Source organism: Atta colombica, unplaced genomic scaffold (genome assembly GCF_001594045.1).
Source record: "Atta colombica isolate Treedump-2 unplaced genomic scaffold, Acol1.0 scaffold226, whole genome shotgun sequence".
Classification (NCBI taxonomy): domain Eukaryota; kingdom Metazoa; phylum Arthropoda; class Insecta; order Hymenoptera; family Formicidae; genus Atta; species Atta colombica.
The window spans coordinates 1,493,315-1,500,490 of NW_017259323.1; the positions used below are offsets into that span (position 1 = coordinate 1,493,315).

The 7,176-nt window shown below is 27.1% G+C and overlaps 1 protein-coding gene across 1 annotated transcript in view; it reads left to right on the forward strand.

Annotated features, from left to right (window-relative positions):
- LOC108688160 overlaps nucleotides 1–7,176 on the forward strand; it is a 38,114-nt gene that overhangs the window by 30,362 nt on the left and 576 nt on the right. The gene's annotated exons all lie outside the window — the stretch shown is intronic.

The following is a 7,176-nucleotide window of genomic DNA, read 5'->3' on the forward strand; positions in this document are numbered from 1 at the left end:
CTTTATATGTCATTATTTATTTTTTTTTAATTTTTAGATATAAAACTTAGTTTTAATTCTGTCTTGTATATAAGAAAAGAAAGTGATTTGCACGAAGATTACCTATATACATAGATTATGTACATTATATATTTTCGATTAATTCATCGAATTATTTCATCATATTGCGTTTATTAACATTCCTTCATTCAGAAAATACCCTTTTAAGAAGCTTATCGGACTAGTTTTGCTTGAAAGTCCATCAATTGTACCTTCTGTCTACATAAAAGCATGCAAATCATCATATCCGTCGATCTGTTGTAATCAAGCGATTCCGAATGGCAATTCATGAGTTGTATTCCAACACTATTACATCATAATAATTGAGTCTTCTCTTAATTCCGACTTCATACCGAGATTGTGGCAGTTTTCGTAGGTCGATGGTCCATTATTGCAGGATTAGGTGTACATCCAATCGATTTGAATATTAAGGCGACCTACATTTTCGGCGAAATTGTGATGAAGGAATGTCTTCATTTCAAACATTCAAGTTTCAAGCATTTGTATAATGTCTGAAATGTAACAATTTTACTTCGAGGATTTGTAATACTTATATTAATCCTTTCAATTAATAAGATATAAAAAATCTTTGTGAGAATTTAAATTATAATTAATAGTTTATTATAATTTAAATTATAATAAAAAGCTCAATGTATAATTAATAAAGTTATTTAGAATGCATCTAATATTGATATATGTAATACAAAGGAAAAATTAGAAGATATACAATTTGGATAATTATAATTAAATTATAATAATATATCATGACATGATAGTACTGTTCATTGTTAACATTTTTAAGTTACATACTATGAGACAAAATCAAAGTTTGAGTAACATTAGATTTATTAATAAATGAAAAAAAATTACAAATGATGAAATAATGATATATCAAATTAATATTAAATAAAATTATTAAACACTTATGTATAAATATTTTAGAATATTCAAATAGTCTCGGTTTTTTATTTATTTTATTTAAATTTGTTGGAGGCTAATATAACTATTCATTAAGCGTAATTCTTGCTTCCGTTTTCGAGAAATTAATTGACTTTAGCGTTACGTTTCGATTACTCTTGGAATTTGTCTGAGAGAGAGAGCGAGAGAGAGAGAGAGAGAGAGAGAGAGGGAAGTAAAATTAAATAATTTTATTTCTCTGCTATAACGTAAACAGATCTTTCTTAGCGAGAAAATAAAATCCATTTCTGCTGCGTTGATTTAAATTACTAAGATTACTCAAGTAATGTAACTCGACCTGTGAATTTAATTACGAAATCGCTTTCTGCGTTGCTTATTCAATTTTTTTTTTATTTCAAATCATACTTTTGTATTAGATTTGGCATAAATAGCTTAAAAAATAAGAATACTTTTATGATTATAATTCGAAATTAAATCGACGAGAATAAATCAAAGAGAAATAATCTTTGAAAAATAATTTTCGATTGAAATGGATCTTACTTATAAGCAGAAATGTCTAAAAATACATCATAAATATCTTAAAGATATCATAAATCCTAAATATATTTTGAAAATATCCCTATGATGTATTTTAGATACATCTGCTGTGTGGATAGTATTTAGTATTGATATACAAATTTTTGTAAATATATTTTTTCAGTTTTATGAACTACGCTGATTCTGCTTGTCAGATTTGAAACGCAATCTCTCATTTTCATTTGGTTGATTTCGAAATAAAATTATTTATATACATTTTCTTAAAAAAACAATGTTCTTTCATTAATTACTAGTTATTGCGACAAATATTTCCACATGTCTTGGTAGTCGAATTGATATGATATCTGTCCGATGATCTCCTGGAGAGTCGCTATAAGATCCATTTTGACTAAGTAGAATTGTTTGTCAATTGATTCTTTTTATGATATTAAATTCATAATTTTTTATATCTTACACTAATCGGTAAAAGAGAAATTTTTCTGTTACAAAAAATTGTTGCATAATTGCTTTCATAATTATATTATTTTCTTATTTCGCTTCGTTAAAGATTTATGACAAATGCCATATTTGCATAACGTTGTTCTATAACATTCACGATACGAAATAACGAAAACAATAGCTACTCCGAAAAGAGCTATTTTTTAAAATGCAATGTTATCTTTTTTAAATTTGTATTTTTATTTAAGAGAAGTTTAACGCATAAAAATATAAGTGTAATACATACATATATGTGTATATACATACATGTATGTATATGTACATACTATGAAATACATATACAATACAAGAACGATTCAAAGAGATAAACAGGTAGACTTTTGCTCGTTTGATACGTGCAATATCGCTTCATTAAAGGCAGTTGTTGTCGCGCGACGATATCTCGGACTTTAATTTGATCCACGGCTTCGAGCACTCAAGCACGTCGTCGCCATCGTTCTCGTTGTCACCGGACTGCTTTTCCCATGACGGGGGCGGGATTGGATGAAAAGCTTCGCAATTAATCAGATATTCTCTGTTACTTGCGATCTTGCTCTGTAAAATTACTAGACAGGCACTAGGCAATGTAATTATAGACGGCCGCGCTCCTGCCATGAAAAGTCATTCGAAATTGTGTTTGACTTTTGAACAGCAAAATATCACGCGTGATCGAATCTGATTCTGCCGCACTCCTGTACTACTAAAGCATTATTTACGGATCTAACACGATTTCTATTTTAGACTGCTGAAGATCATTTAATAGAATAGCATTTGCCTGTTATCAGCACAAGGCGGAAAGATACTTAGATACCATTATTCCATCGAGCATATTAGGTAAACAAAAGACAGAATTCGGTTTACGCTTCGCCAATTCGCAAATTTCTCTACTGTTATAAAATTTTCAATTTATTAAGAAACTTTAGTTTACTCAAAAAATAAAGCTAACATGTATGACGGATCATTATTATTAAAAATTGTTACAAGCAAAATTTTAATTTTAAAATTGTGTTGATGATGTGTGAAAACTTCTATTACATGTATGTATTGAACTATCGACATAGTTCTTTTCCACAAATGAATTCGGAATTGAAGATGAGAAAAATGTCTGTGAAAGTTTTGGTTATCAATCAGTTATTATATCAATTAGAATTTCTGTTATCACACAACTATAATTCTAATAGATTTAATCAGAAAATTCTGACTCATCTATTTCAATCAGAATTCTAGCTAATCCAGACATTTTTCTCCGTAAGATTATTATATTTTATCATTCTTCTATCTTTCCTTAGATTCTAGGATTTGCAAATCTTCTTTAGGTTACACAATATAAAATATATTATTGCACAGTATTACTTTTGTATTTTGAAACTGATGTCTCTTCTTCATAATCCAACCAATTCGCGAACCAAAATGGTAAATTAAATATTCCCTTCGAAGATATAACGAGAAATATTAGGTGTGGGAAAAAGTTCGTGGCGTTTTTCCCGTTAGATGTAACAGGACGAACTTTGTAACGCCACGAACTTTTTTCACGTCACGACTAATTTTTACTAGTAACTAATTTTGTGGTTAATTTTCATAACTAGCTACTTCGCCATTCCTTTTCTAAAAGTGACAATAGAAAAAGTTAATTACACGATGTAGCGATATTATTTATTTCTTCCTACGTATTCATGTTTTAATCCTTTGATGTAGAGCATTCATTTTTTATTTATCTAGAAAATTTTAATTTATTTAAACAAATAGCACTATCCGAAAAAAAAACATCAAAACAAGTCATTTCCTTTTGTATCTTTTTAGATACTAACTACCTGAGTCCAATTTCTAAAACGATGAGTTACAGAAAATTAATTTTTTCAAAATTTGAGGGACATATGGATATACGTTTTCTGTCACTAATTTTATTACTATTTGTTATTAGATTAGATTATATCAATTGATCTTGCTTGATTTCTGAAGCTAATCTATTATCTGATTATGTGAATAAATTCTGTCGACAGAACACAAACCCTAATTCTAATGCACGTGTTGTCGTGTGTTACGTGCTTGTATTAGAAAATAACGTATTGGAAAAAAAGTATGCGTTTGATTGGAGTAATCTATGTATGTGTTCCATTTCACGCGTGATGTTTAGCATTTTATCTTTTTTAATATTCGGTGAACAACAAGGTGACACATAAAATGATACATCATGCACATTATCATGTGTGAAACAAAACATATTCTATCGAGGCGCGTTTGATGTGCATAATATGCGGCAATGCATTCATGGAAAGAATAAACTGTGGGCGCAGATATCTGCAGTCTGTTGATATGTTTTGATTAAATCTGTTGCTATTCTGTCGATATTTTGTTTTTTTGTGCTTTTTGCTTAGTAATTTTCTATGGAATAAAAAGTAAAGTTGTAAAAAGTTTAAAATTTCGTGTATTTTAAAATAATAGTATAAACACACACACACACACACACACGCGCGCGCGCGCGCGCGCGCGCTCACACACATACACAAGTATCTAATACCACATACAACAATATATCTAATATACCTAAACAAAAATGGTTTAAACAAAAATAAGAAGTCAATATTTGCAGAGATTTATCGAACAACTTTTTATTGTCAATAAAGGAATTTAAAAATATTTGTACAGATTTATTGAAATATGCTATTATATACGTAACTATTATAGCAGGAAATCCAATTTTATTGGATGAAATATGATATATTTAATTGATATTTGAAATATGATATATTTATTTGATATTTGACTGCAAATCATAAAAGGTAAATCAATTCACTTGCAATTATATGTATAAGTAAATATTTTTAATTGTTGTTAGATATGATATGTAAAATGCATAAAAAATTTATTTTACATGAAATGTATGCAACAATTAAACTTAATAATTTTTTGAATTTTTTGAATGGAAAAGTTCTTATTGTAGAACGAAAGTATGTTTCAATATAGTTTTGTAGTTAAACATTAGATAATAATTTTGCTTATATGCTTATCTGTATTTGTTTAAAACTTTTGTACTTATAAAATTGTAATTTCAACATCAGTATTGTTTAAACTAATTTGCGCGAACATTAAAAAAATTTGTATTTATGAATTTGATAAATTTCTTTTATTTGTTTAGCGTATCTATATACATATGTATATAAATATGTATATAAAATTAATGTAATAATAATATCGAACATTACATTTATTTAAACTTTAGATTTATTTTTAATAAAATTATTTTGTTAAATTATAATATATTTTGAATGATAAGCAAATAAATATGGGCAAATTCTGATATCAATATCTGATATTGCAGGAAGACTTATTAGCTACGATGGAACGTGTTGGTCATGCGGATAAAACGAGAAGTCAGATTTTCATAAAATATCTCAGCAAACATAGAATATAACAAATATATAACAGTTATTATATAAGTTATGTAACAGTTATGCACAATTATATAAATATTATATTCTGCGTTTGTTTGAATCTTACAGTGACACTGAGCAGCACATTTGCATTATTTTAAATATTGATCAATATTTCAACAAATATGAGCTCTATAAAATATGATTTTATGCATCAAAATATTTTACAGAAAATTAAATGGAAAATAAGTAACAAAAAATAATACATCCGCATAATACATATATATATATATATATATATATATATATATAGAATATATATATAGAACCCGTAATACAGAACTACGCTTTCTAGTTTCTTTTTATCGAATTTTGTTTATTTGATTCTAATTACACAAATTCCTTTGATGACGAACTATGAGATTTATGTGTGAAAAGCAGTATGAAATCTTATTGTTTGTTATAATTAAATTGTTATGATAACAATTCAAAATGCCAGTTGAGTTTACTGCTTTGGTCACGACATTATATAATAGCTTTCACTCAGTATACAAAAATAGAATTCGAGTTCTCTCGAACACAAGCTAAAATTTTTAAATAGATAGAAACTGAGAATTTTAATTTGCAGAATTTTAAATATTGATCCTTATTATACTATTTAAAATGCTATTTAAAATTCTATTTACAAAAATATTTCACATTGTAATCTGATACTTAAATAATATTTTTATTTTAAAAATTAATAGAAGTTATGTGTGGTGTAATTTAAATTTTTAAATTACAACTTTTGCTTGATGTGTAGTTATTACTTTATTATTAAACTAGTTTTTCTTGAATTTTGATACTAGCAACTTGAAGTTTTAGACATTAACAATTTCAATCGTCAATTGATTACAATTTCGTCTAATATTTATTAGTTTCTTTAACATTGATTTTAAGCTTGATTTTGAAATAAGATGTTATAACAGAGATCCATGTGTTTCATTATATTATTCAGGCTATGTGCATACCTACTCAGACAATTAATAAATTTTATATTTTAAAGTAATATAAATTTTATTTTAAAGCAATACATTTACTTTTAAAATTTAGTAATGTAATTAAGCCATGTATAAAGTTCCAAAAACTATTTATTGATTAATTATAATTTTTACGTATACACAAACAAAATGCTGATAAAATGCCGTAAAATTTAATTGAAATGGAATTGAAATGGAATTGAAATGGAATTTAATGGAAATTGCGTGTGTGTGTGTGTGTGTGTGTGTGTGTGTGTGTGTGTGTGTGTGTGTGTGTGTCTATATATATAGAAATTCTCTCTCTCTCTCTCTCTTTCTCTTTTCTCCTCTCTTTTTCTTCATATATGATGTAGTGATAATTAAATATTTAATAATCAATCAATTTATAATTTACTATACTGCTGACCATTGCTATTTATATGACACGTTAAGATACATGAGGTTTGAAAGTTAAATTGGGTATACTATTTAAAATTTGATTAGAAATATAGCTCAAAATATTTTCATATTCTATAAATTTTATTACCCACTTATTTCTACTAATTTTGATTTAATGATGTTTTTTGATTCTACCGTTCGCGCAGATTGTTGATTCTATTGAATTAGATGTACTATGATAAACTTGATTGCCATCCTCTCGAAGTATTTACTCAACTCTTGCTATATCTTAACTGCATTTGTGCTATCTGCCCTTTGACGTAGACAGCTACTTGCGTCAATGCTAAGTGCATCTAGAAACCACAATTGGTAATGTTAATACTTGCAACATTTGCCATTTCAACTCGGAGAGATGTTAATATATATATATATATATA